Raw genomic sequence first — 17,801 nt, 5'->3', positions numbered from 1 at the left:
ACATCCATTGAGTGGTGCGACTGTGATCTTCCAAAGTCTTTACCCATTTTAATGCATTAACAAAACTTGAAGAAGGAAGATCTGCAAGAATTGAAGCTATGTTTATAAATATGACATTACTGTCTGGTATTGCTGAGTATGAGTTAGTACTCTTTCCTTGACAGGTGCAAAAGAAACAGCCCAGCAAACATTTAGTCTGAAAAAGACGTCTTTTAGATGTATAAAAAACGTCTAATATGTCTAAAAGACATATTTAAGACGTCTTTTTTAGACTAAATGTTTGCTGGGAGATGACTTTTTTTTTGATAGGATATGAAAAGATTTTGTTTTCGGCGTATGCCATCTATAAGAAAACAAAAAATTAAAATATAACTACTTTATGGTATTTTTGTATTAAAAAAGTTTTTAAAATTATATAGAAATCTTATATGGACCAAGGGATTAGCTACATTTTGAATTTTTTTTTGACACCATCTAATGTCAGATTTTTTTAACCATTATTATATGTAGAAACAAAAAACAGGTATTGAACTCCTATATTTAGTTAAGTGATTCTATTGGGCTCTGAACGGGCATAAAATGCCCAAATACGTACATATTTTAAAATTACAGGTATTAATACCAAATTCAGTAAATATCCTATTTTTAAAACAACGAACATGAATCTGATACTATATTTTAGCCAAATTTCAAAGTCACATTTTAATCAAGGATAAAAAATTATTAAAAAAATTGAAAATTGGTAAGTATAAAAAGAAAATCGGTACGTAACCTGTCCGTATTGTTAGTAACATTAATCAACAAATTTGAATTAATAAACTTGCTTTTAAACTGCATGTCAAAATTATAAACTTTGCATATTTAATAACCTAAATTTTGCCACTTAATGATATTTATGATTAACTAATAATAAAATTAATGAGAGCATAAAAAATGTTTACCTTTGTTACATTAAATAGTAGACTTTCTGTTCAACATTTTTTTAAATCTATGCTATTAAATACAGATCAATATTTGAAGAATTATTGAATATTTTTTAGAAATACAACAAAATATAGAAGAAAATTTTTTTAAGTACTATATATAGAATAATTTATAAGCACTACATAGAGAATACCGTTTCCATATATGATAAGGTGGAGTCTGTATCAAAATCAGATAACTCATCATCACTATTCACAGCTACATCTTCGCAATCTTTAAGATGCAAGCATTTGTGCATGATAAGACGTTGTTTATGCAAATTAATAAAAACAATCACCTTATTTGCACTTTTGTTTACAGTCGCAGGAAAGTAATTCCATTTATCAAATGCAACATCTATGCGGTCTGCATTAACACTTAGATTCTTATCTGCAACAACTTTTGAGCTAATTGACCAAAAGTTAATGCTACAGTTTTTGCTTGTTGTAGCTATACCATCAATCAAATTAACGTAGTGGAAAAGTTCATCAGACCAAGGATTCTGTGTCTTATTCTAGTTTATGAAGCATAGAAACTCTTGATGTTTTTCTTAGCCCACCCATGTAATCTGCTAATATCAGTGGAAGGGGTCCTAATGGATAGCTAAATACATTTCTTAAATCTAGTCTTCGCCTTTTCATGATTAAACAAATACTTGAGAATAAGTTTCATGAAGCCTTTAGAGGAATAAGTAAGTGAGTTAATATGTACTTTAGAGGAATAAGTAAGTGAGCTAATATGTACCTCTTTCTTCAAAGTAGAAAATATTTTAAGTTATCCTTTTCATGAGAATAAATATTGATTTAGTAGCACAAAAGGATAACCTTTCATCCACAAATGTTTTCAAAGCAGATTTCCCTTCTTTTTTTTTTTTTTTTTTGCATTTAACAAATAATTAGTAATTTCATCTGAGGCAACAATGCCATTTCATAAACGTAGCAAAGGGTTTTTCAGAAAATAAATTTATAAAGGTATCTTGCAAAACTGACGTCAATGAATTGACATAGTTATCTTCCTTTCTAATTCTACTTGATGTTATATCTTCGTGTTAATGGACTTTATGACGCATATTGAAAAATTCTTGCAGAGACTTTCTAATCCCCACTCTAAAGGGTGAATTAAGTATCCACCTATTTATTGCTTTACTGTTCGTTGAAAATTCTGTTGTACCTCCAGGAGTTTTAGTACCTTGGTTAACTATGACCTCAACAACCTTATCGGGTCAGCTTTACCAAATGTATTAAAATCACTGAACTGAACAACAAATTTTCCATTTGTAAATTCTTCATACACTTTAGGAAAATCATTTTCATGTGCAATGATTTCACCTAGGTAAAGGGTCATATACTTAGCATAATTGTAATAATCAAAAACAAAAGCATAAATTTCAATATCTCAAATATCTTCAAGTTGCACTGACCTCTCTCCACCTCTTACAGTATATAATATATTTAGCAGGAGTTCAAGCATTTCTATATAAGATAGCCAGCATATTGTCAGTGGTGCAGATCTCTAAACTTTTTTCCAATAATTCCGAGGGAGACATTCTAAGCATTATAATGCAAATTTTGTATTTTTCTGGATTTTTCCATTTGATTTGAATAGCTTTTGCATATATGGCTTGATCAAAGACACGGATAATCACTTCATCGTTTAACTGTTCTTTCAACTTTAAACATCGATCAAGTATATATACGTATATGCTTGATAGATATATGTAAATGCTATATACGGTTCAAATATTAGTAGCAGGTCTATTAATAGTTTTAAGATAGCAAATAGTAGATTTTGTAGTACATGTGCCTTTTGTTATTTCAATATTGAATCCTGTCCAACTAGGAATTATCTGTGCTGAAGAAGTCTTCAGTGCTAAAATCCAAAGTAAATTGGTCATTTGTTGACAGCAACATTTTCCTTTTTTCATTTTCTAATCATCAATTCAAAATAATCAAAATAATCAAGTTGGTTGGTTCTAATCATTTACCAATGTTAAAACTACCTGTGCTGTTGTTCAATGGTATAATAAATGACAGTCTACTTTGCTTGAATTTTGGCTCCAACTTTTTCTCCACGCTTGCAACTCTAACACAATTTACGAGCATCTTGTATCCAATCACTTTCTGCTGATAAAAATTTTGTTAAGTGATTTTCTACTAATATATAATTGCTCTGTTCTTTTCAGAACATTGAGCACTCTATTGTGTAGAATGCTTTTTAAAGTTGTATAAATATATATATATATATATATATATATATATATATATATATATATATATATATATATATATATATATATGTCTATATATATCAGGGGCGGATCTAGCATTTTAAATGGGTGATGCGAAATTTTTTTATTGACGCACCCCCCTCCCCCGCAACTTCTCTAGGGTTTAAGTATAGTCAATATGAAAAGTGGAGAAACATTAAAAGGTGTAGCGAGGGTGGGGCGGACACGCCCCAGGCAGCTTTTTTTACAAGTGGCGTCGCTGTTTATATCATTGAATAGTAACTAAATTTTGGATTCTTTCCTTTTCTTGATAGGCACGTCATGTAAAGTAATGTTGCCTAAGGTTAGCCCTCCATTTCTGGATTCTTTCCTTTTCTTGATAGGCACGTCACGTAAAGTAATATTAGGTTATTTATTAAGGTTAAGTAATATTAGGTTAAGTAACTAGAAATATAATAATAAAGGTTAGTCCTGCATTTCTGGATTTTGTTTTATATTATAAATCTTATATTATATTATATTATTAATCTTGCCTAAGGTTAGCCTCTCCATATCTACCTCCGATTCTTTTTTTTTTTAATTTTAAACTGTTTTTTGTTATAACGATTTTTGTTATATTTTTTTATTGAAGTTCTATATTTTTAATATATAAATATATATATATATATATATACATATATATATATATATATATATATATATGCATAATATATTTATATTATATATATAATATATATAATAATATACATAATTAATTTTATATTATATATATAACTAATAAACATATAATATATATATATATATATATATATATATATATATATATATATATATATATATATGTATATATATATATATATATACATATATATATATATATATATATATATATATATATATATATATATATATATATATACACATATACATATATATATATACACACGCACACACACACACAATATCAGTAAAAATCAAATTAGAAAAAAGTAAAATAAAAGTTAGTACACTACTTAATAAAAGCTAAGTCTAAACGTCTTACACCTGACTTTGAAAAAATGTCAATGACTCTTTCAACATCTGGAAAAATTTCTTGATGTACGGACATTAATGCTAAAGAGTTAAAGCGAGACTCAATCATATTACTTCTGGAGTATGTTTATAGCCTACGTATAACTGAAATACTTCTTTCACATTCACAAGTTGTTATTGGAATTGTTCCTAAAATTATATATGTTGCCCTTATATTTGGAAAACCTCTCATGTCAATGGACTTTAAAGTACCAGCAACAGTTGAAGGAATACTTAACTGGTTTTTCCAAAATAATTCCCATAAATCTAACTCAGCATGTATTGAAGTAAAATGAGGCATATCAGATGAATAGAAATTTAAAAATTCATAAAAATCAGATTTCCATGGTTTTTTAACTTGTATTCTGGATAGTACAGTTGAAGGAACTGCTGCTAGACCTTTATAAACAAACATTTACTGGAAACCTATTATCTAGCTCATTAATAAGATGTTCAATTAATGGAGAAGTAATGCTATGTTTAAAATAGTCACAAACTGTATTTGTTGGATAATTATCCCGGTAAACCTGGACATTACACAATCTAGGCTCACTTCTTGTATATCAAGAGTTTTGGCCAAACTAAGAGCGATAGCGTACCATTCAGTGTGATATATATCAATTTTATTTTTAATTTCTAATAACAGATTTTTTAGATTAGTTATTTCAAAACACTGCTGGGATATGTCAAAAGATTTAGTTTGAAGAGTTACAGTAATTGCATTAAAAAAATCTATTAATTGTTTTGTAATAACTAGACTTACAATAAAAGAGTAATCTGTTAAAATTCTTAAAAAGGAAGAGGATTTGGAAGTAGTTTCACTGTTATATTCCTTTGACTCATTCAACCCCATCTCCTCTAAAGCATGAATAAAAGGTATAAAATTATCAAAAAAAACATCAACACCTCTCAGCTTTTGAACCCATCTTGTTCGACAAGTATCTATTATTTTTTCTTGATTTAATATTTAAATATTTTTTGAGACAGTTACTACGTTAAGGAGATAAGTTTAAAAAATAAGAAATTTGTTTTACTTGGCCAAGAAGATTTTTTACTTTTTGAACTTGGCATGCAGCTGCTACTACTAAACTAAGTCTATGGCTTGCACAATGAACAAATATAGCTTTATGATTAAGAGCTTTTATTCAAGAAGCAACTCCTTTATACTCACCTGCCATACAACCCGCACCGTCATACCCTTGGCCTTTACAATTTTGAATATCAAGTCCAAACTCTTGAAGAGCATTAAGTACATTTAGAGATAAACTACGACCAGATGTACCAGTTTTGCAATCAATAAATCTTAAGAAATCCTTGCAAATCTCATTATTTGAATTTACATATCTTAAAACAAGTGACATTTGTTCAGTATTTGAACAGTCAACTGCTTCATCACAAAGAATTGAAAAAAAAATTGAATGCTTGACATTTTTTATTAAAACTTCCTCAATTGCTTTCCCACAAGAATCAATAAGTTGGTTTTGGGTAGTTTTTGATATATAGGTTGCATTTTTTGGACTTGAAGAAAGATGATTAGCCAATATTTGATCACCAGCATCAACGCGAAAATTTAAAAGCTCTATGAAGTTACCAACTCCAACTTTTTGTGTAGAAGATTCCCCAATATCAGGATGATATTTGCTATCATCACGATGTCCACGAAATGCTAGATCGTTTCTACCAAGAAATATTATTGTTTTAATAATTGGAACTAATTTTTTTCGGTTATTTAAATCAACCTCAATAACATTACTTTTGGAATTGCAACGTGAAAGCAATGCATTAAATGAAAGCATATATTTTTCATGTAAAACACAATTTTCCTCATGTTTTCTATAATCACGAACAGCATTACCCCACTCTTGATGGGGCTTCAAAACTAAATTTAATATTCCAGACTTATTTAGAATACTAGCACCTAGCAAAGTACAAGGAAGACAGTAAGCTCCATCTTCTTTGCTAGAATAAGCTAACCAAGAAAACTGGCTAAGCCATTCAAATTTAAATGATCTTTTTGTATTAAAAGATATTGGAAAAACAAACATAGAATTAGGACAAAATACTTTGTTTACCATATCTAGTTTACCTCGAACCATAATAGTTTACCTCGAACCATAATAGAACCATAATAGTTACCATAATAGTTTACCTCGAACAAGATATGTTGAAACATCATACAAAGAATTTAATTCATTATATGAAGGAATAATAACTGAGTTGGAGTCTAATGACTTAACTATTTTTGAATCTACAGAAGGTTCAAAAGGCTACTCTATGAAAGCATTGTCTTTTTTAAAGTTAATTTTAGATTGAATTTTGACATGTTTTGCAGAATCAAATTGTTTTTTTTAATTTGTTTCAGTTTTAGGACTAAAAAAGTGTAAAGGATAAGTAGCATCGTTTTTTATAGCCAATTTCTTATTATTGCTAGAAATTAGTTTAGGCTTTTTAATAATTGGTACAAAATGGTTCGGTGTCCAGTTATTATGATTTTGCATCACTGACATAATATCAGTATTACACCATAAAATATTTAAAACATTTTGATCTTGATTTTTAATTGAACGAAATGGAAAAATAAGTGTATTAAAAAGTTTTTGAATTTTTCTAAGCCAAAATCAGGGTAAATTGATCTAATAGGAATATTTAAAACTGATGACAAAGCAATTAGACATAAAAATGAAGAAAACTTTTTAGCTCGGCAGTTGATCAATGCTTCCATTATTATAATTTCAGAAGCTGATTCACTGTTAATTAATTTATCTGAAAATTCAAAAGAAACACAGGCTACTAGAACACTGGAAAGATTAGAAAAATTATTGCTTTCAACCTGTTTAACAAAAAGGGAGTACTCGCATAGTAGGAAATTTTTTCAAACAATTCGATCAAAGTTAGAAGCCTCAATACATTAACTGTCTTCAGAGACGAATTGCTTAAAAGAGAAGCTGAACTGAAGAGGCAATTTCCATCTTCAGATGACCTTAAATAAAATAAAAAGTATACTAAAACAAGCTTAGTTTATATTAAATACTAGCTGAAAATATAAAATACCATTAACTTTAATAATAGGGTTTTACCTTAAAGCAACATAATCTTTAGTATCTTCTTGCTTTGGTATAAAACAATCCATTTCAGTATTTTCGGAAGACTGACTATGTGGCTGAACTGGACTCTTATTATTTAAAACTCTCAATTCTTCAGTCAACTGGTTTTTGTATTTGCAAATATTTGGCAAATGTCTAACCTTAATTGCATTTGAGACTAAAAAATTCATTTTTTTTTAACTTTAGTTTACAAGCAAAGTCCAACGACAAAAATTACGAGCGAAGAACGTTTATAAGGTGGCATATCAGAATTTTGTAAAATTTGAACGATTTGGAGCAGCTGATGCAATTGTTCTAAACTTTCTACAAATTTGATTAGTTATAAATAACATTTCTTATCTTTTTTGTAAAGTTTTTTGCGAAGTTTTGTAGCAACTGATGCAGTTGTTGTTTTATTAAATAGTGATTGGTTTAAACTGTTTTTTAACCAATCATTAATGATTTAGAGTACAATTGCATCAGTTGCTACAAAATGATCGTAAAAATTTGTGAAAAAGTACGAATATGATTGGCTAAAACGTAATTTTTTTTTTTAAGCCAATCACAATTGTATTTAATGAAGAACAATTGCATCAGTTGCTCCAAAACGCAGGAATTCAGTATAAGTAACGAATAAGTTACTATAGAGTTAAAATAAAATTGAGTTTAAATGAATTTTTTTCGAGTTTAAAACAACTATTTTATTTTTTGCGAATACCAGATTCCAATTTCTACTTTTACTTTTTATGAAGAAAAAAAAGTGAAAAAGAGATACACTTAAATTTAGCGTTGAAAAAAGACTGATGCATGCGCATCATTCGCGAGACCCTGGATCCGCCCCTGTATATATATATATATATATATATATATATATATATATATATATATATATATATATATATATATATATATATATATATATATATATATATATATATATATATATATATATATATATATATATATATACATATATATATATATATATATATATATATATATATATATATATATATATATATATATATATAATTATTTATATATATATATATATGTATATTCAAGAGATTTACTGGTTTTGGTCAGAGTAGCCATATGGCTACTAATGAGTTTATGAGGGCAGAATAGTGAATTTATGAATTTTTAAAAACTACTTTTAACACAAATTTTATAACCTTTGAAAATACAAAATTGGATAATAACCAACTGGCAGCATTAATAAAACTTTATTTACTCACACTCAGCAATATGCTTATAAAATTCAAATATGTTATGTTTTTAATTTTTGCTTCTCTGATTCTCTTTAGCCTTTTGGTGTTTACAAATAAAGATCTACTTATTTAAGTACTTATTAATCGTGTAATGTGTGTAATAATTTACCCACATTATACGATTGAAATATAAACAGTGCAAGTAAAAATTAATTTGTTAAAACTATATTAAAAATACATGTCTTTTTAATTTATTATTTGTGTGGTTGTCAAGGTGCATTACTCCATTGCGTTGATACCCAAAAAACATCTACCCAGTTGATAACCAGTTTCGTTCCAGATAAGCAAAAAAATTGAGAAAAGCATCTAAAACAAAGTTTATTGCATCTTCACATTGTTCTTGGTTACCATTCATTATGCTTTAAATTTTCTTCAAAAATTTCAACTTTTTATTGTTTACAAACTTATTTCCAAAAACACTTATTTATTTATTTCATAATAAATCATATACCTCATAAATTCAATCTTGCTCGTTTTCAGACTCAAATGCATATAACAAATGCTTTTACTATATGAAATCGACGGAGTTGAATTCTGCTTTTCGAAAAACAGCCTTTATAGCAGAAATTTCTGCATAATCTTTGTCAATAACAAACGTGGCATACTTTAGTAGATCACCAGTCCAACATCAAATACCTTCGTGAATCATCTCTAAATGATTCTGATCTTCTTTATCGACAAGACTATTCATTACTGTTTGACCTATTCCATTGCAGTCAACAATGGTAAGAGTGTACAATGGCATAGCCATATTGTTGACCTAAATATGAACGCCATGTGAGACAATATGTTATAACATAAATTTAAAAATATTGCCATTAAAGCAATATGAAAAGTACAGAGAAGAAAGCAAAGCAAAGTAATAATAGATACTTTATATGTACCATCCATCATAACAACTTCCGGAAACTTATGCAAAATGCTCCGTTGTTCTGTAGTGGACGAAGTAATCGCCTCAATGTATCCTTCCATATTAACATGCATGTTATGGTTCATACCAGTCAAAACATTTCTGATTTCATCAAAAACTGAACTTATTGTAAGATAAAAATTATTAATTTTAATTTACTATTGGGTTCTTTTTAAATTAAAACTTATTCACCAAGAATCTTCATTTTCTGCTTTAAGTTATATATATCTTTCTGCTTCACCATTATTTTTTTATTTAACAAGTAGTTGGCAACAAGAGTTGGATTTGCACCGTAATGAAGTTTCTTTGTAGGTTTTCTAGATGTAGAGTATAGTTGAAATTCATCAGCACCAATCAGATGGTTGTGTTCAAGATTAATGTTGCACACCATATATCCAGGTAATGCAGGATTGTATGCAATATACATTGCCACCTTTATGTATATATATATATATATATATATATATATATATATATATATATATATATATATATATACATATAATATATGAATATATATTACTGTGCAATCTATATATATACATATATTATATGTATATATATGTAGATTGCAAAGTATTATATATATATATTCATATATTATATGTATATATATATATATATATATAATATCTACATGTATATGTATTTATACACACATCTATATATATATATATATTTATATATATATATATATAAGTATAATATCTACATGTATATGTATTTATACACCTATCTATATATATATATATATATATATATATATATATATATATATATATATATATATATATATATATATATATATATATATATATATATATATATATATATGCCCTAAGACACACAAACTTCACAAAATCTTATACAGAAACACTGTAAAGGTAAGCTACAGTTGCACTGAAAATATAGAAAAAATTATAAAAAACCACAACAAAAAAATTATCTTTCCTAGAATTGAAAATAATGATCCAAAATGCAACTGTCGAAATAGAGCAAAATGCCCCCTGATTGGTAAGTGCAAATCCACAAATATTATATATAAATGCATCATCGCAGCAAAAAACCAACCCAGCAAAGTTTAAATAGGATTAACGGAAGGTGAGTGGAAAACCAGATACAACAACCACTAATCATCATTCAACAATATTAAATACAAAAATTCTACCGCCCTATCAAACTATGTCTGGGATTTAAAAAACAATTTTAATGAAACCCCTATGCTAACATGGTCTATTCTCAAATCAGTACCCCCCTACTCAAATATTTCCAAAAGATTCCCACTATGTCTGTATGAGAAATTTACTATTATATTATATCCAAACCTGAAGAACTGTTAAATAAGAGAACCGAAATTATATCAAAGTTCCGCCACGAAAATAAATTCTTATCAAAAAATTACAAAGCTCGCTACAAACCTGACTAACAACTATAAATAAAAATAACTATACTAATCTGCTCCATATATCTCTAGGCTAACTAATAAATTACTCACATATACAGCTTTTGTAATATATTTCATAATATTATGTATTTTTTTATATCAATTTTAATTCTTATTTTTATTTTATTATTTTTTAATACACAAATAATACACATCAGCACATAAAGAATATTTTAAACAACATTAAACATATAACTATTTCACAGTTATTAGCCAACTAAAAACAAATTAATAATATTATTATTTCCTAACTAATCAATTTCCGTCCCGTAACAAACTAAAATACAAATATAAACCGTAACGTCCACTAAACAAATCGTAGCAAAATTAAACTTTTACTACTTGCCTGATAATTGTGATAACACATGAAACCCAGAGTTGCAATATTAAATTATATTATAAACATTAGCATTTAGCTAATTCCTGGTACTGCGGGTAGCAGTAACATATTTATTGTTTATTTTATTATTTATTATATATATATATATATATATATATATATATATATATATATATATATATATATATATATATGTATATGTATATGTATATCAGTGCATATATATATATATATATATATATATATATATATATATATATATATATATCAGTGCATATATATATATATATATATATATATATATATATATATATATATATATATATATATATAAATATGTGTGTGTGACGCATCTGACCAAAACCAGTCGGATGTCGCGTTATGTTATATTGAGAAAACCATCAAAAAATCTCAAAAATTTAATTTTTATCATTATTTATTTTTTTGCATGATTGTTTACATAATTAACTTTTCTTTGCTATTCAAACTTAACTTTTAATACATAATTAATTTTTTGATGGTTAATTTGGTGATTTTTGTGAGGCTATTGTCTTAAAACTTCTGTGATTACTCATTAAAATGATCCACTTTCAGTAATAATCATGACTGCTTAGCGCAATAATAACCTTCACATTTTGGTATGGTTAGAAAGCTGACCTCTTTAGCTTTTCAATGGTGTACACGTGTTTCTTTGTGTCGTTTGAAATTTGACCAATCAGAGCAATTTTTACAAGCCACCACGTGTAAACAAACTTGGCAAGCGTTGCTATCACGTGGTTTCCATTATGTTTTGATCAATTCTATTGGACAACAACTTATATTCTGGCCATTGCGCATGCTCAGTAGTGATATTAAATAGCTCAGTGCATGCGCAACGACCGTGTTTCGTTATTGTTGATCGTGTAGCAGTACAGCCAGTAGTAAGTAAATAATAATATTTTTTCGGTTTTATTTTAATTATTTTAATAAAAAAAAATAGCCAACAATAGTATAGCAATAGCTAAGATGCTAAATTCGTCAAAGTCTGACACAGACAAGCTGAATTCAATTTGGGAAGAATACCTCTGGACAGATCGAATAGATGACGAACTCAACAGCTCTGATGATGAAGTTGCCATGGCAGACCATGAATCCGAAATTTCTGGCTCTGATGATGACAAGGATGAAGTTAATATGAAAAAAAATGATTTTGAACTGGCAATAGAACATGCTCAAGTTACTCCAGAGATCGTTACGGACGAGAATGAAGAACTTGGTCAAGCTGAAGCTTTCAGGTAAACAAATTTTAATATTAAAATTGCACAAAAAATAATGGCATTTTGTTTTAGCGATACCGATGACTACGAAGTTTTGACAGAGGTACAAAGTACAAGAGGACGTTCAAGAAAACGATCAAAACAAGACAGTGAATCTGGTAAAAAAACAAAAAACTGTCAATGAGACGCAACCTGGAGGTCGAGGTTGGGGTCGTGGTGCACGAGGGCGCGGTTTAGACTTTTAACTGTTTTTTTTATTTATGTTTCAAACTTTTAATGTTTGTTTTAATTCTTCACTTTTTACTCTGTTATGCTTGCTTTTAAACCACAAATTTTTTATAAACAACATTTAGGTATTTTCTTTGCTTTAAATATTGTCAATAGATTTAAAAAGCTAAAAATTAAAAAATTGATAATAATTTAATTTTCTCGATGTACTAAAAGTGTTATAATTTAAAAAGTAATCAAGCTACAGTAATAATTTTTTCAGGACTTGTTACAAATGTATCACAGTAGATGTGTGCTAAATTAGAACAAAATCCATGCATGGTTGCTAAGGAATTTTCTATTTTATATGACATCAAACCTTTAAACGCGTTTTTTCCCGTTTTAAAATTTTAATATAAATGTTACATTTTTGCTCATAACGTTGGCTAGGGTCAAGCTAGAGCAATAATTTTTGCATCATTTTAAAGCAAAATATTATACCTTTTTAAATATGTATCACAATCAAAACTTAAAATTTATACATGTGACTGGTTTTGGTTAGACGGGTCACATATATATATCAGTGCACTCTTTGAATAAATTCTATAAAATAAAAAGTGGAGGAAAGCGAAGAATAATGATTTATAAACTTAATCTCTTCTCTTCCAGTAACTTCTATTTATAATAGTAGTTGTTTGCAGTCTTTTTTGAGAGTGAAGAATAAATTAAGTTAAATTTCAAGAATAGGAAATGAAATGTATTCCATAAATAATTCAATAATATTTCAATTTTGTTATCTACATTGTAATGATAAGAATTCCTTTTTAGATTTTAAGAATGGCAGTTTCTCTTTCTTTTTTAGAACACAACTGTATGGGTAATATTTGGTTCATATCTATAAAGACCCACTTCACTATTTCCTAACATCTCCACTGATGTTAGGCAATAAATATTTTTCAATGATTTGTCTATAATTTTTTTTTGACCTCTATGACTTCTTATGGACTGCTACGCTCTTCAACAAATATATTGACTTTGTTGTTTGTATCTAAAATAAATTCTGCATGAAAAGAGTTACCACTAATAGTTACTTACGCTTGAGCACGCTATGTAAAAATATATTGGTAAAAGTATAGCAGAAAGTTCTAGCTCAAAGAATATACTTTTTCCTACATCCCTAAGGCATCGTGCGGCGCATTCTGCATGACCACCTGAATATATTTTCTCAATAAAATTTTTTTGAATATTTTAAAGTATAGTTTGTTATATCTTTATCGTATATTGATGTTGTTTAGGGGAAAACCTTTTTTTTTTTTGGAGTTTTAGGAAAACTTGGAGTTACTTCTAATTAAATTTGACATTATAATAATTTTATTTATGTTATCTAAATGGAGTTTTAGGAAAACTTGGAGTTACTTCAAATTAAATTTGATATTATAATAATTTTGTTAATGTTTTCTAAATGGAAAATGCACTTATTAATGTTTATTTAGTTGTCAAATGCTAATATTGTAATATGATAACTTTCAAAAACATTATATAATATAATATTTCAACGAATAAAATAAACAATTTTTTTTAATATACAACTAGTTATTTTATGGTTATTGCAGTATTTTATAAATTACCGTAAACCGGGGTTACTTTAAGCGTTTTTGAGATTTTTACTTGCTCTTCCTTCACTATTGACAATATTTGAAATTTAACAAAATGAATATAGAGACTAAGATTGACTCTTACATAATTTAAATTCAAAATAATATTTAGACAAAAGAATTTTGTATAATATTATTTAAAATAGTCATTCAAAGTTACGCCACAAATGGGGTAACTTTAAATGCGTTTTTTTGTAAAAGCAAAACCTATTTAAAAACGCAATGTTTTGTTTTAATATTTAATAAAATCAACAGTCTATTTTCATATTATTTATTTTTGCTAAAGTAAAATAATATTATTTCATAAAAAACACCCATATAGTATTTTATTTTGTTTTAATAGGTAAGTTTTAAGTGGCTAGGATAAAAAGAGTCTCATTTACATCAGTTTTACTGACAGACAATGCAAGTAGACCACCTTTACATTTTGAAAAAAAATCCTAAAAAAAAATACTTTTAAAAAGAGCAGAAGTATTTTTCTTTTCTTTCCTTTGAGCTTCCTTTTTCCTTGACATCAACATAAAACAAGTCTTAAGTGCATTGACTACTGATTGGCTTACTAAAATTACAAGTCCCATCTGGCAAATGATTAAAGATTATACTTATATCTAATGGCTAAATCCCATATGTCTTTCAAAACCACTAAGCTACTGAGTTGCTGATTACCTGTTGATTTAAAAAGAGTATGTTTATAAGTAAAGACAAAGGAAATTAATTTTTTGTAATTGTCTGTGCTTTTTTTGGAACAAGAGGTTTTCGATTGATCAAGTATTTTACTCTAATACTATTAAAGAGGTCGATACAATGTAACATCAAAAGTTTGCAATAAATGGGTAGAGTTACCAGTTATATAAAAAGATACTGTTTTCTTTGCAACAGGATACTATTTTCTTTAATAATTAAAGTACCTTTTCACTGTAAAAATTGCTTAGATTATAACTAATAAGATCTTTAACTCCAACAATTTGACAAAAAACATTAACAAACCAGTCAAAAAAGTGAATAGAATCAAACCGTCCTGAATTTAATTGTATTGTACATTAGGTGGTCCACTTTTGGTCCTTGTTGTCCATAAATGGTCAGCTTTAAAAACATTAACAGAGACAATTTGGCTTGAAGCACATTTTTGTATATTTATATACAATGAATTTTCAATGTGTTTTCGGATTATGTTTTTAAACTGTATTATATAAGGTGGTAACTTACACCCTATGAACATCTAATGCTTTCATCTTATAATGTTTATTGTGACCATAACGTTTGTAAACTGGCACTCAGTATAATTTATATACTGCCTTATGTCAATTTTTTTTCGTATAAATGCGGGATAGTACTGCTATGAAATGCTAAACAAAAACAAAAATTTAAAGATAAATAACAGCACTTTCAACAAATTTAATTTTACACAATATTAAATGAACATACACATTTTATAAGGCATTTTTCATACAAAGCTTAAAGTTTTTAGATACACAGACACACACAGACATATATATATATATATATATATATATATATATATATATATATATATATATATATATATATATATATATATATATATATATATATATATATATATATATATATATATATATATATATATATATATATACAAACACACAAACATATATACACAAAAACACACACACATATATATGTATGTGTTTATGTTTATACATACATATGTGTGAATATAAACATAAATACATACAAATACAATGAGGCATATTCGTTTAGACGCATCAATTTTTTTCTCTTTGTCTTAATTTTTTTCTATGTAATGTAAACTGATATGCATTCAAGTTATTATCAAAATAATTGTTGTGTTGTGGGCTAATAAAAACCACAAAAAAATTTTTTCTATGTGTCTTTATTAACATGAGAGTATGTTTGATATACAAAAGCACATTTTTTAATTGGAATATATCTATAGACGCAATCAGGTTAATAACGGTAATTGTTGATTTTTAATCACTTTTACACAAATAAATTGATAAATTTTAGTGTAATTTGATCTTTTGCTCTGCCAGTATTATTTTTATTGCATTTTACGAAATGCCTAAAGGAAAGTATTTGACAGATGCTGAAAAAATACAAATTAATTTTTATCGTGGCTCAGAAATCTCACCAGCACTCTCTATACGAGAAATAGCAAGAAAAATTGGAAGATCTGACCATGTTGTACAAAACTACATTGCAAAAGGTGACAATTACGGTGTAAAAAAAGCAACAAACGGCAACAAAGTATTAACAAATCGGCAAATTAATCGAATTCGCTTCTAAGCAACCAAAAATAAATTGAATGCAACACAAATAAAGGATAAATTATTATTGCCTGTCACCAATAAACATGTTGCACATATTCTACGTACAACACCAAACGTAAAGTGGAAGAAACCACACCAAAAACCAATGTTAAAAAAACACCATAAAATTGCTAGATTACAGTTTGCTAAAAACCATATGCATTGGACTCATGAGTGGCAAAACGTAATATTTTCAGATGAAAAAAAGTTCAATTTAGATGGTCCGGACTCTTACAGTTGTTATTGGCATGATCTAAGAAGAATAAATGACCCACAAACAAAACGAAATTATGGAGGAGGAAGTTTAATGGTTTGGGGTGGATTTTCTTATTCAGGAAAATTGACTCTGTGTTGTGGTTTACCTAAAATGAACTCGATAAAGTATACAGAAATGTTGGATGATGTTCTCATAACTTATATGGATGAAAACATGGACGATAATGCCATATTTCAGCAAGATAATGCTGCAATTCACACATCTAGGCATTCTATGAAATGGTTTAAAGACCACAATATCCTGGTTCTCGAATGACCAGCTTGTAGACCGGACTTAAATCCAATCAAGAACGTGTGGGGAATGCTATCAAGAAAAGTTTATGACGCTAAAGCAGCCGGACACCAATATAAAACTGTAACTGAGTTAAAGTGTAAAATCCTTGAAGCGTGGTGCGAGTTGGATCAAACTACACTTCAACGACTAGTGGAGTCAATGAAAGGCAGAATTTTTGAGGTGATCCAGTGTAATGGAGGACATACGCATTACTAATTTTCATTTTTTATTGTCAAAAATATGACTGCGTCTATAGATATATTCCAATTAAAAAATGTACTTTTGTATATCAAACATACTCTCATGTTAATAAAGACACATAGAAAAATTTTTTGTGAGATTTTTATTAGCCCACAACACAACAATTATTTTGATAATAACTTGCATGCATATCAGTTGACAATTCATAGAAAAAAATTAAGACAAAGAGAAAAAAATTGATGCGTCTAAACGAATATGCCTCAGTGTATATGTTTATATATGTGTACGTGTTTATGTCTATACACACACACTTA

The sequence above is a fragment of the Hydra vulgaris genome, chromosome 05 (genome assembly GCF_038396675.1).
Source record: "Hydra vulgaris chromosome 05, alternate assembly HydraT2T_AEP".
Classification (NCBI taxonomy): domain Eukaryota; kingdom Metazoa; phylum Cnidaria; class Hydrozoa; order Anthoathecata; family Hydridae; genus Hydra; species Hydra vulgaris.
The sequence above is the reverse complement of the archived record's forward strand: the minus strand, read 5'-3'. Positions refer to the sequence as shown.